Raw genomic sequence first — 8,309 nt, 5'->3', positions numbered from 1 at the left:
CTTGGGAACCGGGAGCTTCCTTCGAGGTAGGAGGATTGATACCCTTTCGAGTTGGGGGTATCGGACTTCACAACACTGTTCAAATAGAACAGCCTCAAATTCTTTCTCGAAAACACCTAAGTGTTTCACTTCATCACTCAATGGTGTCGCTGGTGGTGCTATATTTTCAATCTGTAGAAAAAAAAAGTGTTTATTTTTTATGTAAAATAACCTTTTTTTTTATAGTTAATAAACTTTGTCAATTTCAATTAAAATGTTGGATGGTCCTTTTTAGAGCCCCCCTCCCGGGGAGAACCCTTGGGAACGGGGGGCTTCCTTCGAGGTAGGAGGATCGATGCCCTTTCGAGTTGAGATATCGGACTTCACAACACTGTTCAAATAGAACAGCCTCAAATTCTTTCCTCGAAAACATCTAAGTGTTTCAATGAAATGATTGTGAAATTGGTTCACTCAAATAATGTTTCTCGACATCACTGTGAAGACGTATTAGACTTTCTGTGTGATTGCTAAAATGACCTTCTTACCGTAAAGACATCCTGTTTCAAGAAGCCCACTTAGAATTCAAAGCGGATTAAAAAGCGATGGGAGATCTGATAAGGAGCGGATGCGTGCAAATGGCTTAGCGCAAAAATACCAGTTTAATAGTGCTTGTCGACTGTGAAATAGCAAATCGTTTTTTTTTTTTCAAATATTTATTTTTTTCTTAAAAGTAATATTTTAATTATTTATTTATATTGCGTCTTGGTTAGAAGTTACAAGGTCAGGTTGTTTGTGTTTTTTATATAAATGAACGATAAGCATTCCTTTATACACAGTTAATTTGGTTAATTAGATAGAATTAAATAGCTTATAAACAAATTTTAAGTTTTACTCATCGAAAGCTATGCGCCTGAGAAAATTTACCTTATTTTTGAAAATAGGGATAGAAAAAATATTATGTATATACTTACAAATTCTGACTGGGCTTCTATATCTGAACTCCTTGGCAAAACATGAATGGGGTCAAGCTCACAATCTTCAGTAGGCTGAGCTGAGGCATTATATGAAGCAGTCCATTCTCTTTTCAACTTCCTTCCAGCTGGCATGGAGCTAACACTGGGGTTAGAGGACCCTGTCACTATAAGTTGGGTGCTCGATGAATGGTCCAGGTCATTTGTAGTTCTACCAGCATATTTGATAATTGATGGTCTTGCAGCTTGCATTAGTGCAGATTCGCTCCATCTCACCTTCTTGTCAGAAGGGGGGTTATAGCACGTATCTTCTTCCTTTAAAAAAAAGACAAAAATTTAGCATGTAACAAAAATGCATTTTGGGTTTCGAAAATAATTCAGTTTATCTTAGGAGTCTAAATTAGTGTAAAATATTTTTTTTTTCAATTAAATGAATATTTATATTTTCCCTTATTATCAAAATAAAATACTCATTGTTACAAATTTAGATTTTTTTTATATTGATTTTCAGATCTTAAACTATGGTAAGCAGCATAGATTCTAAATTGTTTTGGTTATTCTTCTAGAGACTAAAAGCATCATTAGGTGAGCCCTACTCCCTGTCTATGTACCCTATCCTTCCTGCTTGAGTATCTTGTAAAAGAAAACTTAAACCAACCATTTTGTGAATTAAAAACAAAAATGCCAATTAGAATTTTTATCCACGCACTTATCGAAGACGAAAGAAGTCGTAATAGAGGAGGATCGATACCCTTTCGAGTTGGGGGATATCGGACTACACAACACTGTTCAAATAGAACAGTCTCAAATTCTTTTCTTGAACCTTTCAAAACGAAAATAATTGATTGAGTTCATGCAAAATAATGTTTTTCTTCGTATGTGAAAGCCATAATCGGAGATTATTCAAAGGACTCTTCTTATCGCAAATACATATCCTATTTCAAGAATCTCACTTAGAATTCAAAGCAGATTAAAAAGTGACGGGAGATCTGATAAGAGTCCGGATGTGTGTGACATTTTAGTACGAAATATACGATAGTTTGAGAAACAGTGTCTAGCTAGTTTTTAAAAGGGATTATTGCAATAGAATTTCTCTTGGTTAGAAGTTACAATGTAAGTTTTTTTTTGTTTTTTTTTATAGAAATGCGTGATAAGCATTCCTATATATATATATATATATTATATATATATATATATATATATATATATATATATATATATATATATATATATATATATATATATATATATATATATATATATATATATATATATATATATATATATATTGCTAATTTTGGTACTGAAATAAAATGAAATAGCTTAGAAGCAAATTTTTAGTTTTTACTATCCTAAATCTGTGTACCGGAGAAAATTTTGTCTTATTTTTGAAGATAAAGATAGAAAAAATTATGTATATACTTACAAATTCTGGCTGAACTTTTTCATCTGAACTCCTTTACAAAACTTGAAGGGGGTAGAGCCCACAATCTTCAGTAGGCTGAGCTGAGACATTATATGAAGTAGCCCATTCCCTTTTCAACTTCCTTCCAGTTGGCATGGAGCTAACGCTGGGGTCAGAGGACCCTGCCATTGGTTGGTCCAGATCATGTGTAGTTCTTCCAGTGAATTTGATAATTGATGGTCTTGTGGCCTGCATTAATATACCTTCGCTCAATCTTGCTTTCTTTTCAGAAGGGGGGTTATTGCACGTATCTTCTTCCTTTAAAAAAAAAGACAAAAATTTAGCATGTAGCAAAAATGCATTTTGGGTTTGGAAAATAATTCAGTTTATGTTAGGCATTTAAATAAATATTTATATTTTCCTTTATTATCAAAATAAAATACTCATTGTTACAAATTTAGATTTTTAGAATGATTTTCAGCTCTTAAACTAAGGTAAGCAGCATAGATTCTTTTTTTTTGCTTCCTTTAAAAAAAAGACAAAAATTTAGCATGTAACAAAAATGCATTTTCGGTTTGGAAAATAATTCAGTTTATGTTAGGCATCTAAAGTAGTGTAAAACATTTTTTTTTCAATTACATAAATATTTGTATTTTCATTTCTTATCAAAATAAAATACTCATTGTTAAAAATTTAGATTTTTTGAATGATTTTCAGCTCTTAAACTAAGGTAAGCAAACATTTTATTCTAACTCCCCAAATTACCGATCGAGAGCTAAGCACTTTTTTCAAAAAACATCCCTAAAAAAGGTTAAATGATCTTGATAAAAAAAAAAAATCACACCTTGAATGAATACGGGTCTGTATTTTTTTCAAAAAAAATTCCTAAAAAAAAAAAAAAAAAAGCCACTGAAATTGATAAAATCGCACCGTAAATTTAAGCCTATAATAGAACTATTTAGAGGTTTAAGCTCCTAAAAACAATACGCTTCTAAGTGTATAAGTACCCTTAGTTCTAGTGTCTATCCCAAATTACCGATCGAGAGCTAAGCACTTTTTCAAAAACATCCCCTAAAAAAGGTTAACTGATCTTGATAAAAATCACACTGTAAATGCAGACTGGCCTGGAAGTATTTTCAAAAACATCCCTAAACAAAAAAAAGCCGCTGATCTTGATAAAAAAAGGAAGCTTTTGTAACAATTAACATTTTATTCTAATCCCAAATTACCAATCGAAAGCTAAGCACTTTTTTCAAAAACATCTCTAAAAAAGGCCCACTGATCTTGATAAAAATCGCGCCGTAAATTTCAGCCTATAAGAGAACTAGAGGTTTCAGCTCCTAAAACCAATAGTCTTCTAAGTGTAAAAGTACCCTTAGTTATAGTGTCTGTCCCAAATTACCGATCGAGAGCTAAGCACTTTTTCAAAAACATCCCCTAAAAAAGGTTAACTGATCTTGATAAAAATCACACTGTAAATGCAGACTGGCCTGGAAGTATTTTCAAAAACATCCCTAAAAAAAAAGCAGCTGATCTTGATAAAAAAGGAAGCTTTTGTAACAATTAACATTTTATTCTAATCCAAAATTACTGATCGAAAGCTAAGCACTTTTTCAAAAAAAACATCTCTAAAAAAAGGCCCATTGATCTTGATAAAAATCGCACCGTAAATTTCAGCCTATAAGAGAACTAGAGGTTTCAGTTCCTAAAGACAACAGGCTTCTAAGTGCAAAAGTACCCTTAGTTCTAGTGTCCGTCTTAAGTAGTCAAAACTTTTTAAAAGAGGTAACCGCACAGTGTAAGGAAAGAATTTCTTCCTTAACTTAATGACAAGAAAATTTCTTTTTTATTTTAATAATGAGAAAATTTTCACTCACCAGAAATTGCTTAGAATTATCCATTTTTCTATGTAAATGTTTACAAAAAATGTCTGTACTGTTATGTTCAATAAACTATTCAGAACTGTTGAACAATCTATTTTGAAATCTGAATATCTACAAAGAATAATTGCATAACAACGAAACAAGACGTGCTGGTTTGGGTTTATCACCAAAAAAGACATTGAACTTTGAAATTGCGTCATTCCCTGGCAAAGAGTGTAATGCTCCACTAGAAGTTGAATTACCAGAAAAACCTGTTTGGTACGGGGGCGTCGTAGAATTCAAAAGAAGCAGTCTACTACTTTACCCAATGTTAACACATAGTATTGGTTATTGGGAAGTATACAGACATTTTCAGGGGAGATTTTTTCTGGTAGTGGGGGTTGGGTTGGTTGGTTGGGGGTTATGTTGGAGGGTCTTTCCATGAAGGAAGTTTTTGTGGAGGAAGGGACATTGCTATGAAGGGGATGCCGGATATCCCAGCATTATTTAAAAAAAAATATCAGAAATTAAATATAAAAAACAAGTTTTTCAACTGCAACAGCAGCATCAACAAAACTTAAAACGAACAGAAAATATTACATATATGATTTGGTTCACCCCCTAGTCAATTTTTTAGTACTTTCATAAGAGCTATTTATTTGAATTAACGGCCTTTGTGATTAAGTGGTCATTTTTGAAGAATTGGAACAAAATTCGAACTTTAGCTTAAAGAGCAAGGTATTGACTAGGAAGCGAACCTCCTAATATACGCATTAAAAATATATGAATATAGAAGTTCGTTACGTAAGTTAATTCGTATGTTGGGTATATTTACTACTAATAAAAACGTTCGTAAATAAAATTAAACAAGTTTCGAGAAAGCCATTTAACCAAATAAAAGTAAAATTAATATTCCAATTTTGTTTCAATTATTCATTTACGGTGAGCCAAAATCAAGACCTGCATTAATTCAAAAACGTTCAAAAGTTAAATAAAAAAAACTAATCTTTTAACTGAAAGTAAGGAACGACGTTAAAAGTTAAAACGAACAGAAATTATTCCTTATATGAAAGGGGCTGTCCCCTCCTTAACGCATCGCTCTTTACGCTAAAGTTTGACTTTCTCACAGCTTTATTTTTTTAAACAATAAAAAACTTTAGCGTAAAGAGCAAGGCGTTTAGGAGCGGACAGCCCCTTTGATATAAGGAATAATTTCTGTTCGTTTTAAGTTTTAACGTCTTTCCTTACTTTCAGTTATTAATTCACATCAATGAATCAAGTCTCTATATTATTTTTGAAAATAGCAATGCCTCATTTCATTTTCATATGCAAACGGCTTTATCGTTTCAATGCAAGTTTATCTTTTTGAGAAAGGAAAAACAGGGGTTTCTCACGCTGTTATCAATATGACTGAAAAGTCAAAACTTTAATTTCTGAGAACCCAGTGGCCCTTCAACTGATTATGCCAATTATTTTCTCGTTAACCAACAAAGGGGGCTTTAGTCATTGCTACTACTACTAACAACTCACCACAAAACCAAAATGTCTGAGACAAAAAACAATCACTTCAGTAATTCTACTCGAATCTTGGTTCAATTTAAATTTCTGTTGTTAATAGTTACGAACTATTTTCGAATAAGATGCATGGAGACTTCAATCCAGCTTGGCCACTTTAATTTAATTATTGCGAGTGGTCATTGGCTTTTTCCACCATTAAATTTTGTAAATTATATACAATTTTTCTTCTTTTTTTTCAGATGAACAAACAAAAATAATTTTCAGTTTATTCAAGGGCTAGGAAACTACAGGTGTGGTTTCTAAAAAATTTGAAAAGCGCATTATACACATCATTGATTAGGGTTCATGGACTTTGGTTTCCCCTCAAAATGGGTGTGCCGATCCCGGAAGTTTCGCATTACCGGGCTTACACGTGAAGGAAGAGGAGCAAGCCCCTATTTCCCTCCGGTTTCCAAAAATCAGTTTAATATTCTGTAGCCCATGTAGCGACCCTGTCAGATATTAAGCTGATAAGAACAAATACTACAGCCTGATCTTAGCCAAAAGGCCGAGAAGCGATAATTAAAAAAAATTATCAAAGAGTTTATTAGAATAAAAGTAAAAAAGTTTGTCGCAAATTTAATTTCGGTTGTATTAGTCAAATAACATTCAATTAACATAAGTAGTGATAGTATATTCTTTTTCAGGGATACAAGAATATACAGCATATTTTCACGACTACAAGCCTGAGGCATGAATATACAGTGCAGTCTAACCGGTACACTGGCTTACCAAGGACAGTTACCTATTACTATGAACGATACATGAGTTACCAGATGGGTTTCTAAGGCAACACCCACGTTTTGGAACTAGGAGCGAGATTGTGTAATGCAATCAGACTGGTTTCGTTTCACGGGTTAATTAATAGAACAACTAATGTTTTTGAAAAGGGTAATTACTTCTAAGTTCAATAACCAAATTAAACTTCCGATGGTTAAGTATGCGTCAAGGGTAATTAAATAATGAGGAATGGAATGCATCAACAATACAATGAATATGCTCAGATACGTACTAAATTTGATGCCTACAAGAGACATTGGTATAAGGTATTCAATAGCTTAATTGACTTTATATCTTTTTGCGTAAAAGCTAACTCTATTTGCGAAAAAGGGTATAGCATTTGCGAATTGGACTGTATGAACGATATTAATTTTTGATTGAATAATAGGGATGTGAATGATCCTAATTAGTGATCGGACCGTATGAAGGTGGAGAAAAAGGGTTAAACTGATTAGCAGTTAAGGTAACCCCTTGGGGTTGTTAACTCATAGCTAATTTATTATAAATTTGGAATACCATCAATCTATAAAAATGGTTAACAATGATAAAATGGTCTTGTGACTTGACCTAGCTTTACTTCTTAGATGCGTTCTGTATAAAACACAAGTGGCGTTTGAACAGCGTTGTCAATTTAAAATAGAGTCTAACGTTATAGTATACTAAAAAGTTGATACTAAGAGAGATGTAGATGGCAAGAAAAGAATTTTAATAAGGAAATTCAGAAAAATTCATAGAAATCCTTACAAATCAAGTAGTGAGGTGATTGTAGGTCTGAAGCATCATGGATCACAATCGCCAATGACCCTAACAACCAAGGACGACAACCTCCAAAGGTCTCATACCTCCAACATCCAAGGGGCCCCTCCCTCCAACTTTTTGGCCCCCCCTCCCCCCATTTTTTTTGAATTTTTTTTAAGTTTCTTTCTGATTTTTTTTAACAGGCAAGAAAAGAATTTTAATAAAGCAATTCAGAACAATCCATAGAAATCCTTACAAATCAAGTAGTGAGGTGATTATAGGTTTGAAGCATCATGGATCATAAGCACCAATGACCCTAACCACCAGGGACCTCAACCTCCAAAGGTCCCATACCTCCAACCCCCAAGGGGCCCCTCATCCAAACTTTTTGGCCCCTCCCCCCATTTTTTTAATTTTTTTTGAAGTTTTTTTCTAACTTTTTTTTAACATGTTCTATTTTTCAAATTTTTTTATATCTCCTAGAATGACATGTAACATACTTAAAACAAAAAAAAATCACATTTAATATTTTCCAAATTCAAAATGAGAATGATATAGAAAAGTTAGTCGAGACTTTTACTATTTAAAAAATATTTTTTGTAGTAGCACTTTTTTATTGGACTAAATTTTTTTTGGACTTTGAAATTATTCAACTTTTTTTTACGTATCTTAAAATGACATGAAATATACTTATGGCTATAACGTTTGTACTCTATGCTTGCTCAGAGACACGATGTCGCTTTCCCACTGGTATTTTATGGCGGGATTATCGACACTACCTAGTTTATTGAATGTATTGAATCAGTATTTTTTACGCAGTGGAACGATAAACACATAAGTCATATCTTAAAAAAAAAGTGAAGATGGAGCATTTAAAGAAAGATAGTGTTATTGTAGCATTGAATGCCGACAAGGAGAAGTATTTAAACTATGAAATCAGTACAAGTGGTAGCACTATCGGAAACGTATGCATGCATTGTCATGACAAAAAGGAATTAAATTTCTTTGGAGTACCGA

At 32.8% G+C, this 8,309-nt stretch overlaps 1 non-coding gene across 1 annotated transcript; it reads right to left on the bottom strand.

Annotated features, from left to right (window-relative positions):
* Positions 1–6,102: 6,102 nt before the first annotated feature.
* Positions 6,103–6,294, bottom strand: LOC148938898 (U2 spliceosomal RNA). The gene has a single exon (XR_016143597.1). It is a non-coding gene; the product is annotated as a U2 spliceosomal RNA (small nuclear RNA).
* Between the last annotated feature and the right edge of the window lie 2,015 nt (positions 6,295–8,309).

Source organism: Artemia sp. Qi Xiang Cuo, unplaced genomic scaffold, assembly GCF_049724085.1.
Source record: "Artemia sp. Qi Xiang Cuo unplaced genomic scaffold, ASM4972408v1 HiC_scaffold_32, whole genome shotgun sequence".
NCBI classification, from domain to species: Eukaryota; Metazoa; Arthropoda; class Branchiopoda; order Anostraca; family Artemiidae; genus Artemia; species Artemia sp. Qi Xiang Cuo.
Note: the sequence above shows the minus strand (reverse complement) of the source record. Positions and strands in the feature narration are given on the sequence as shown.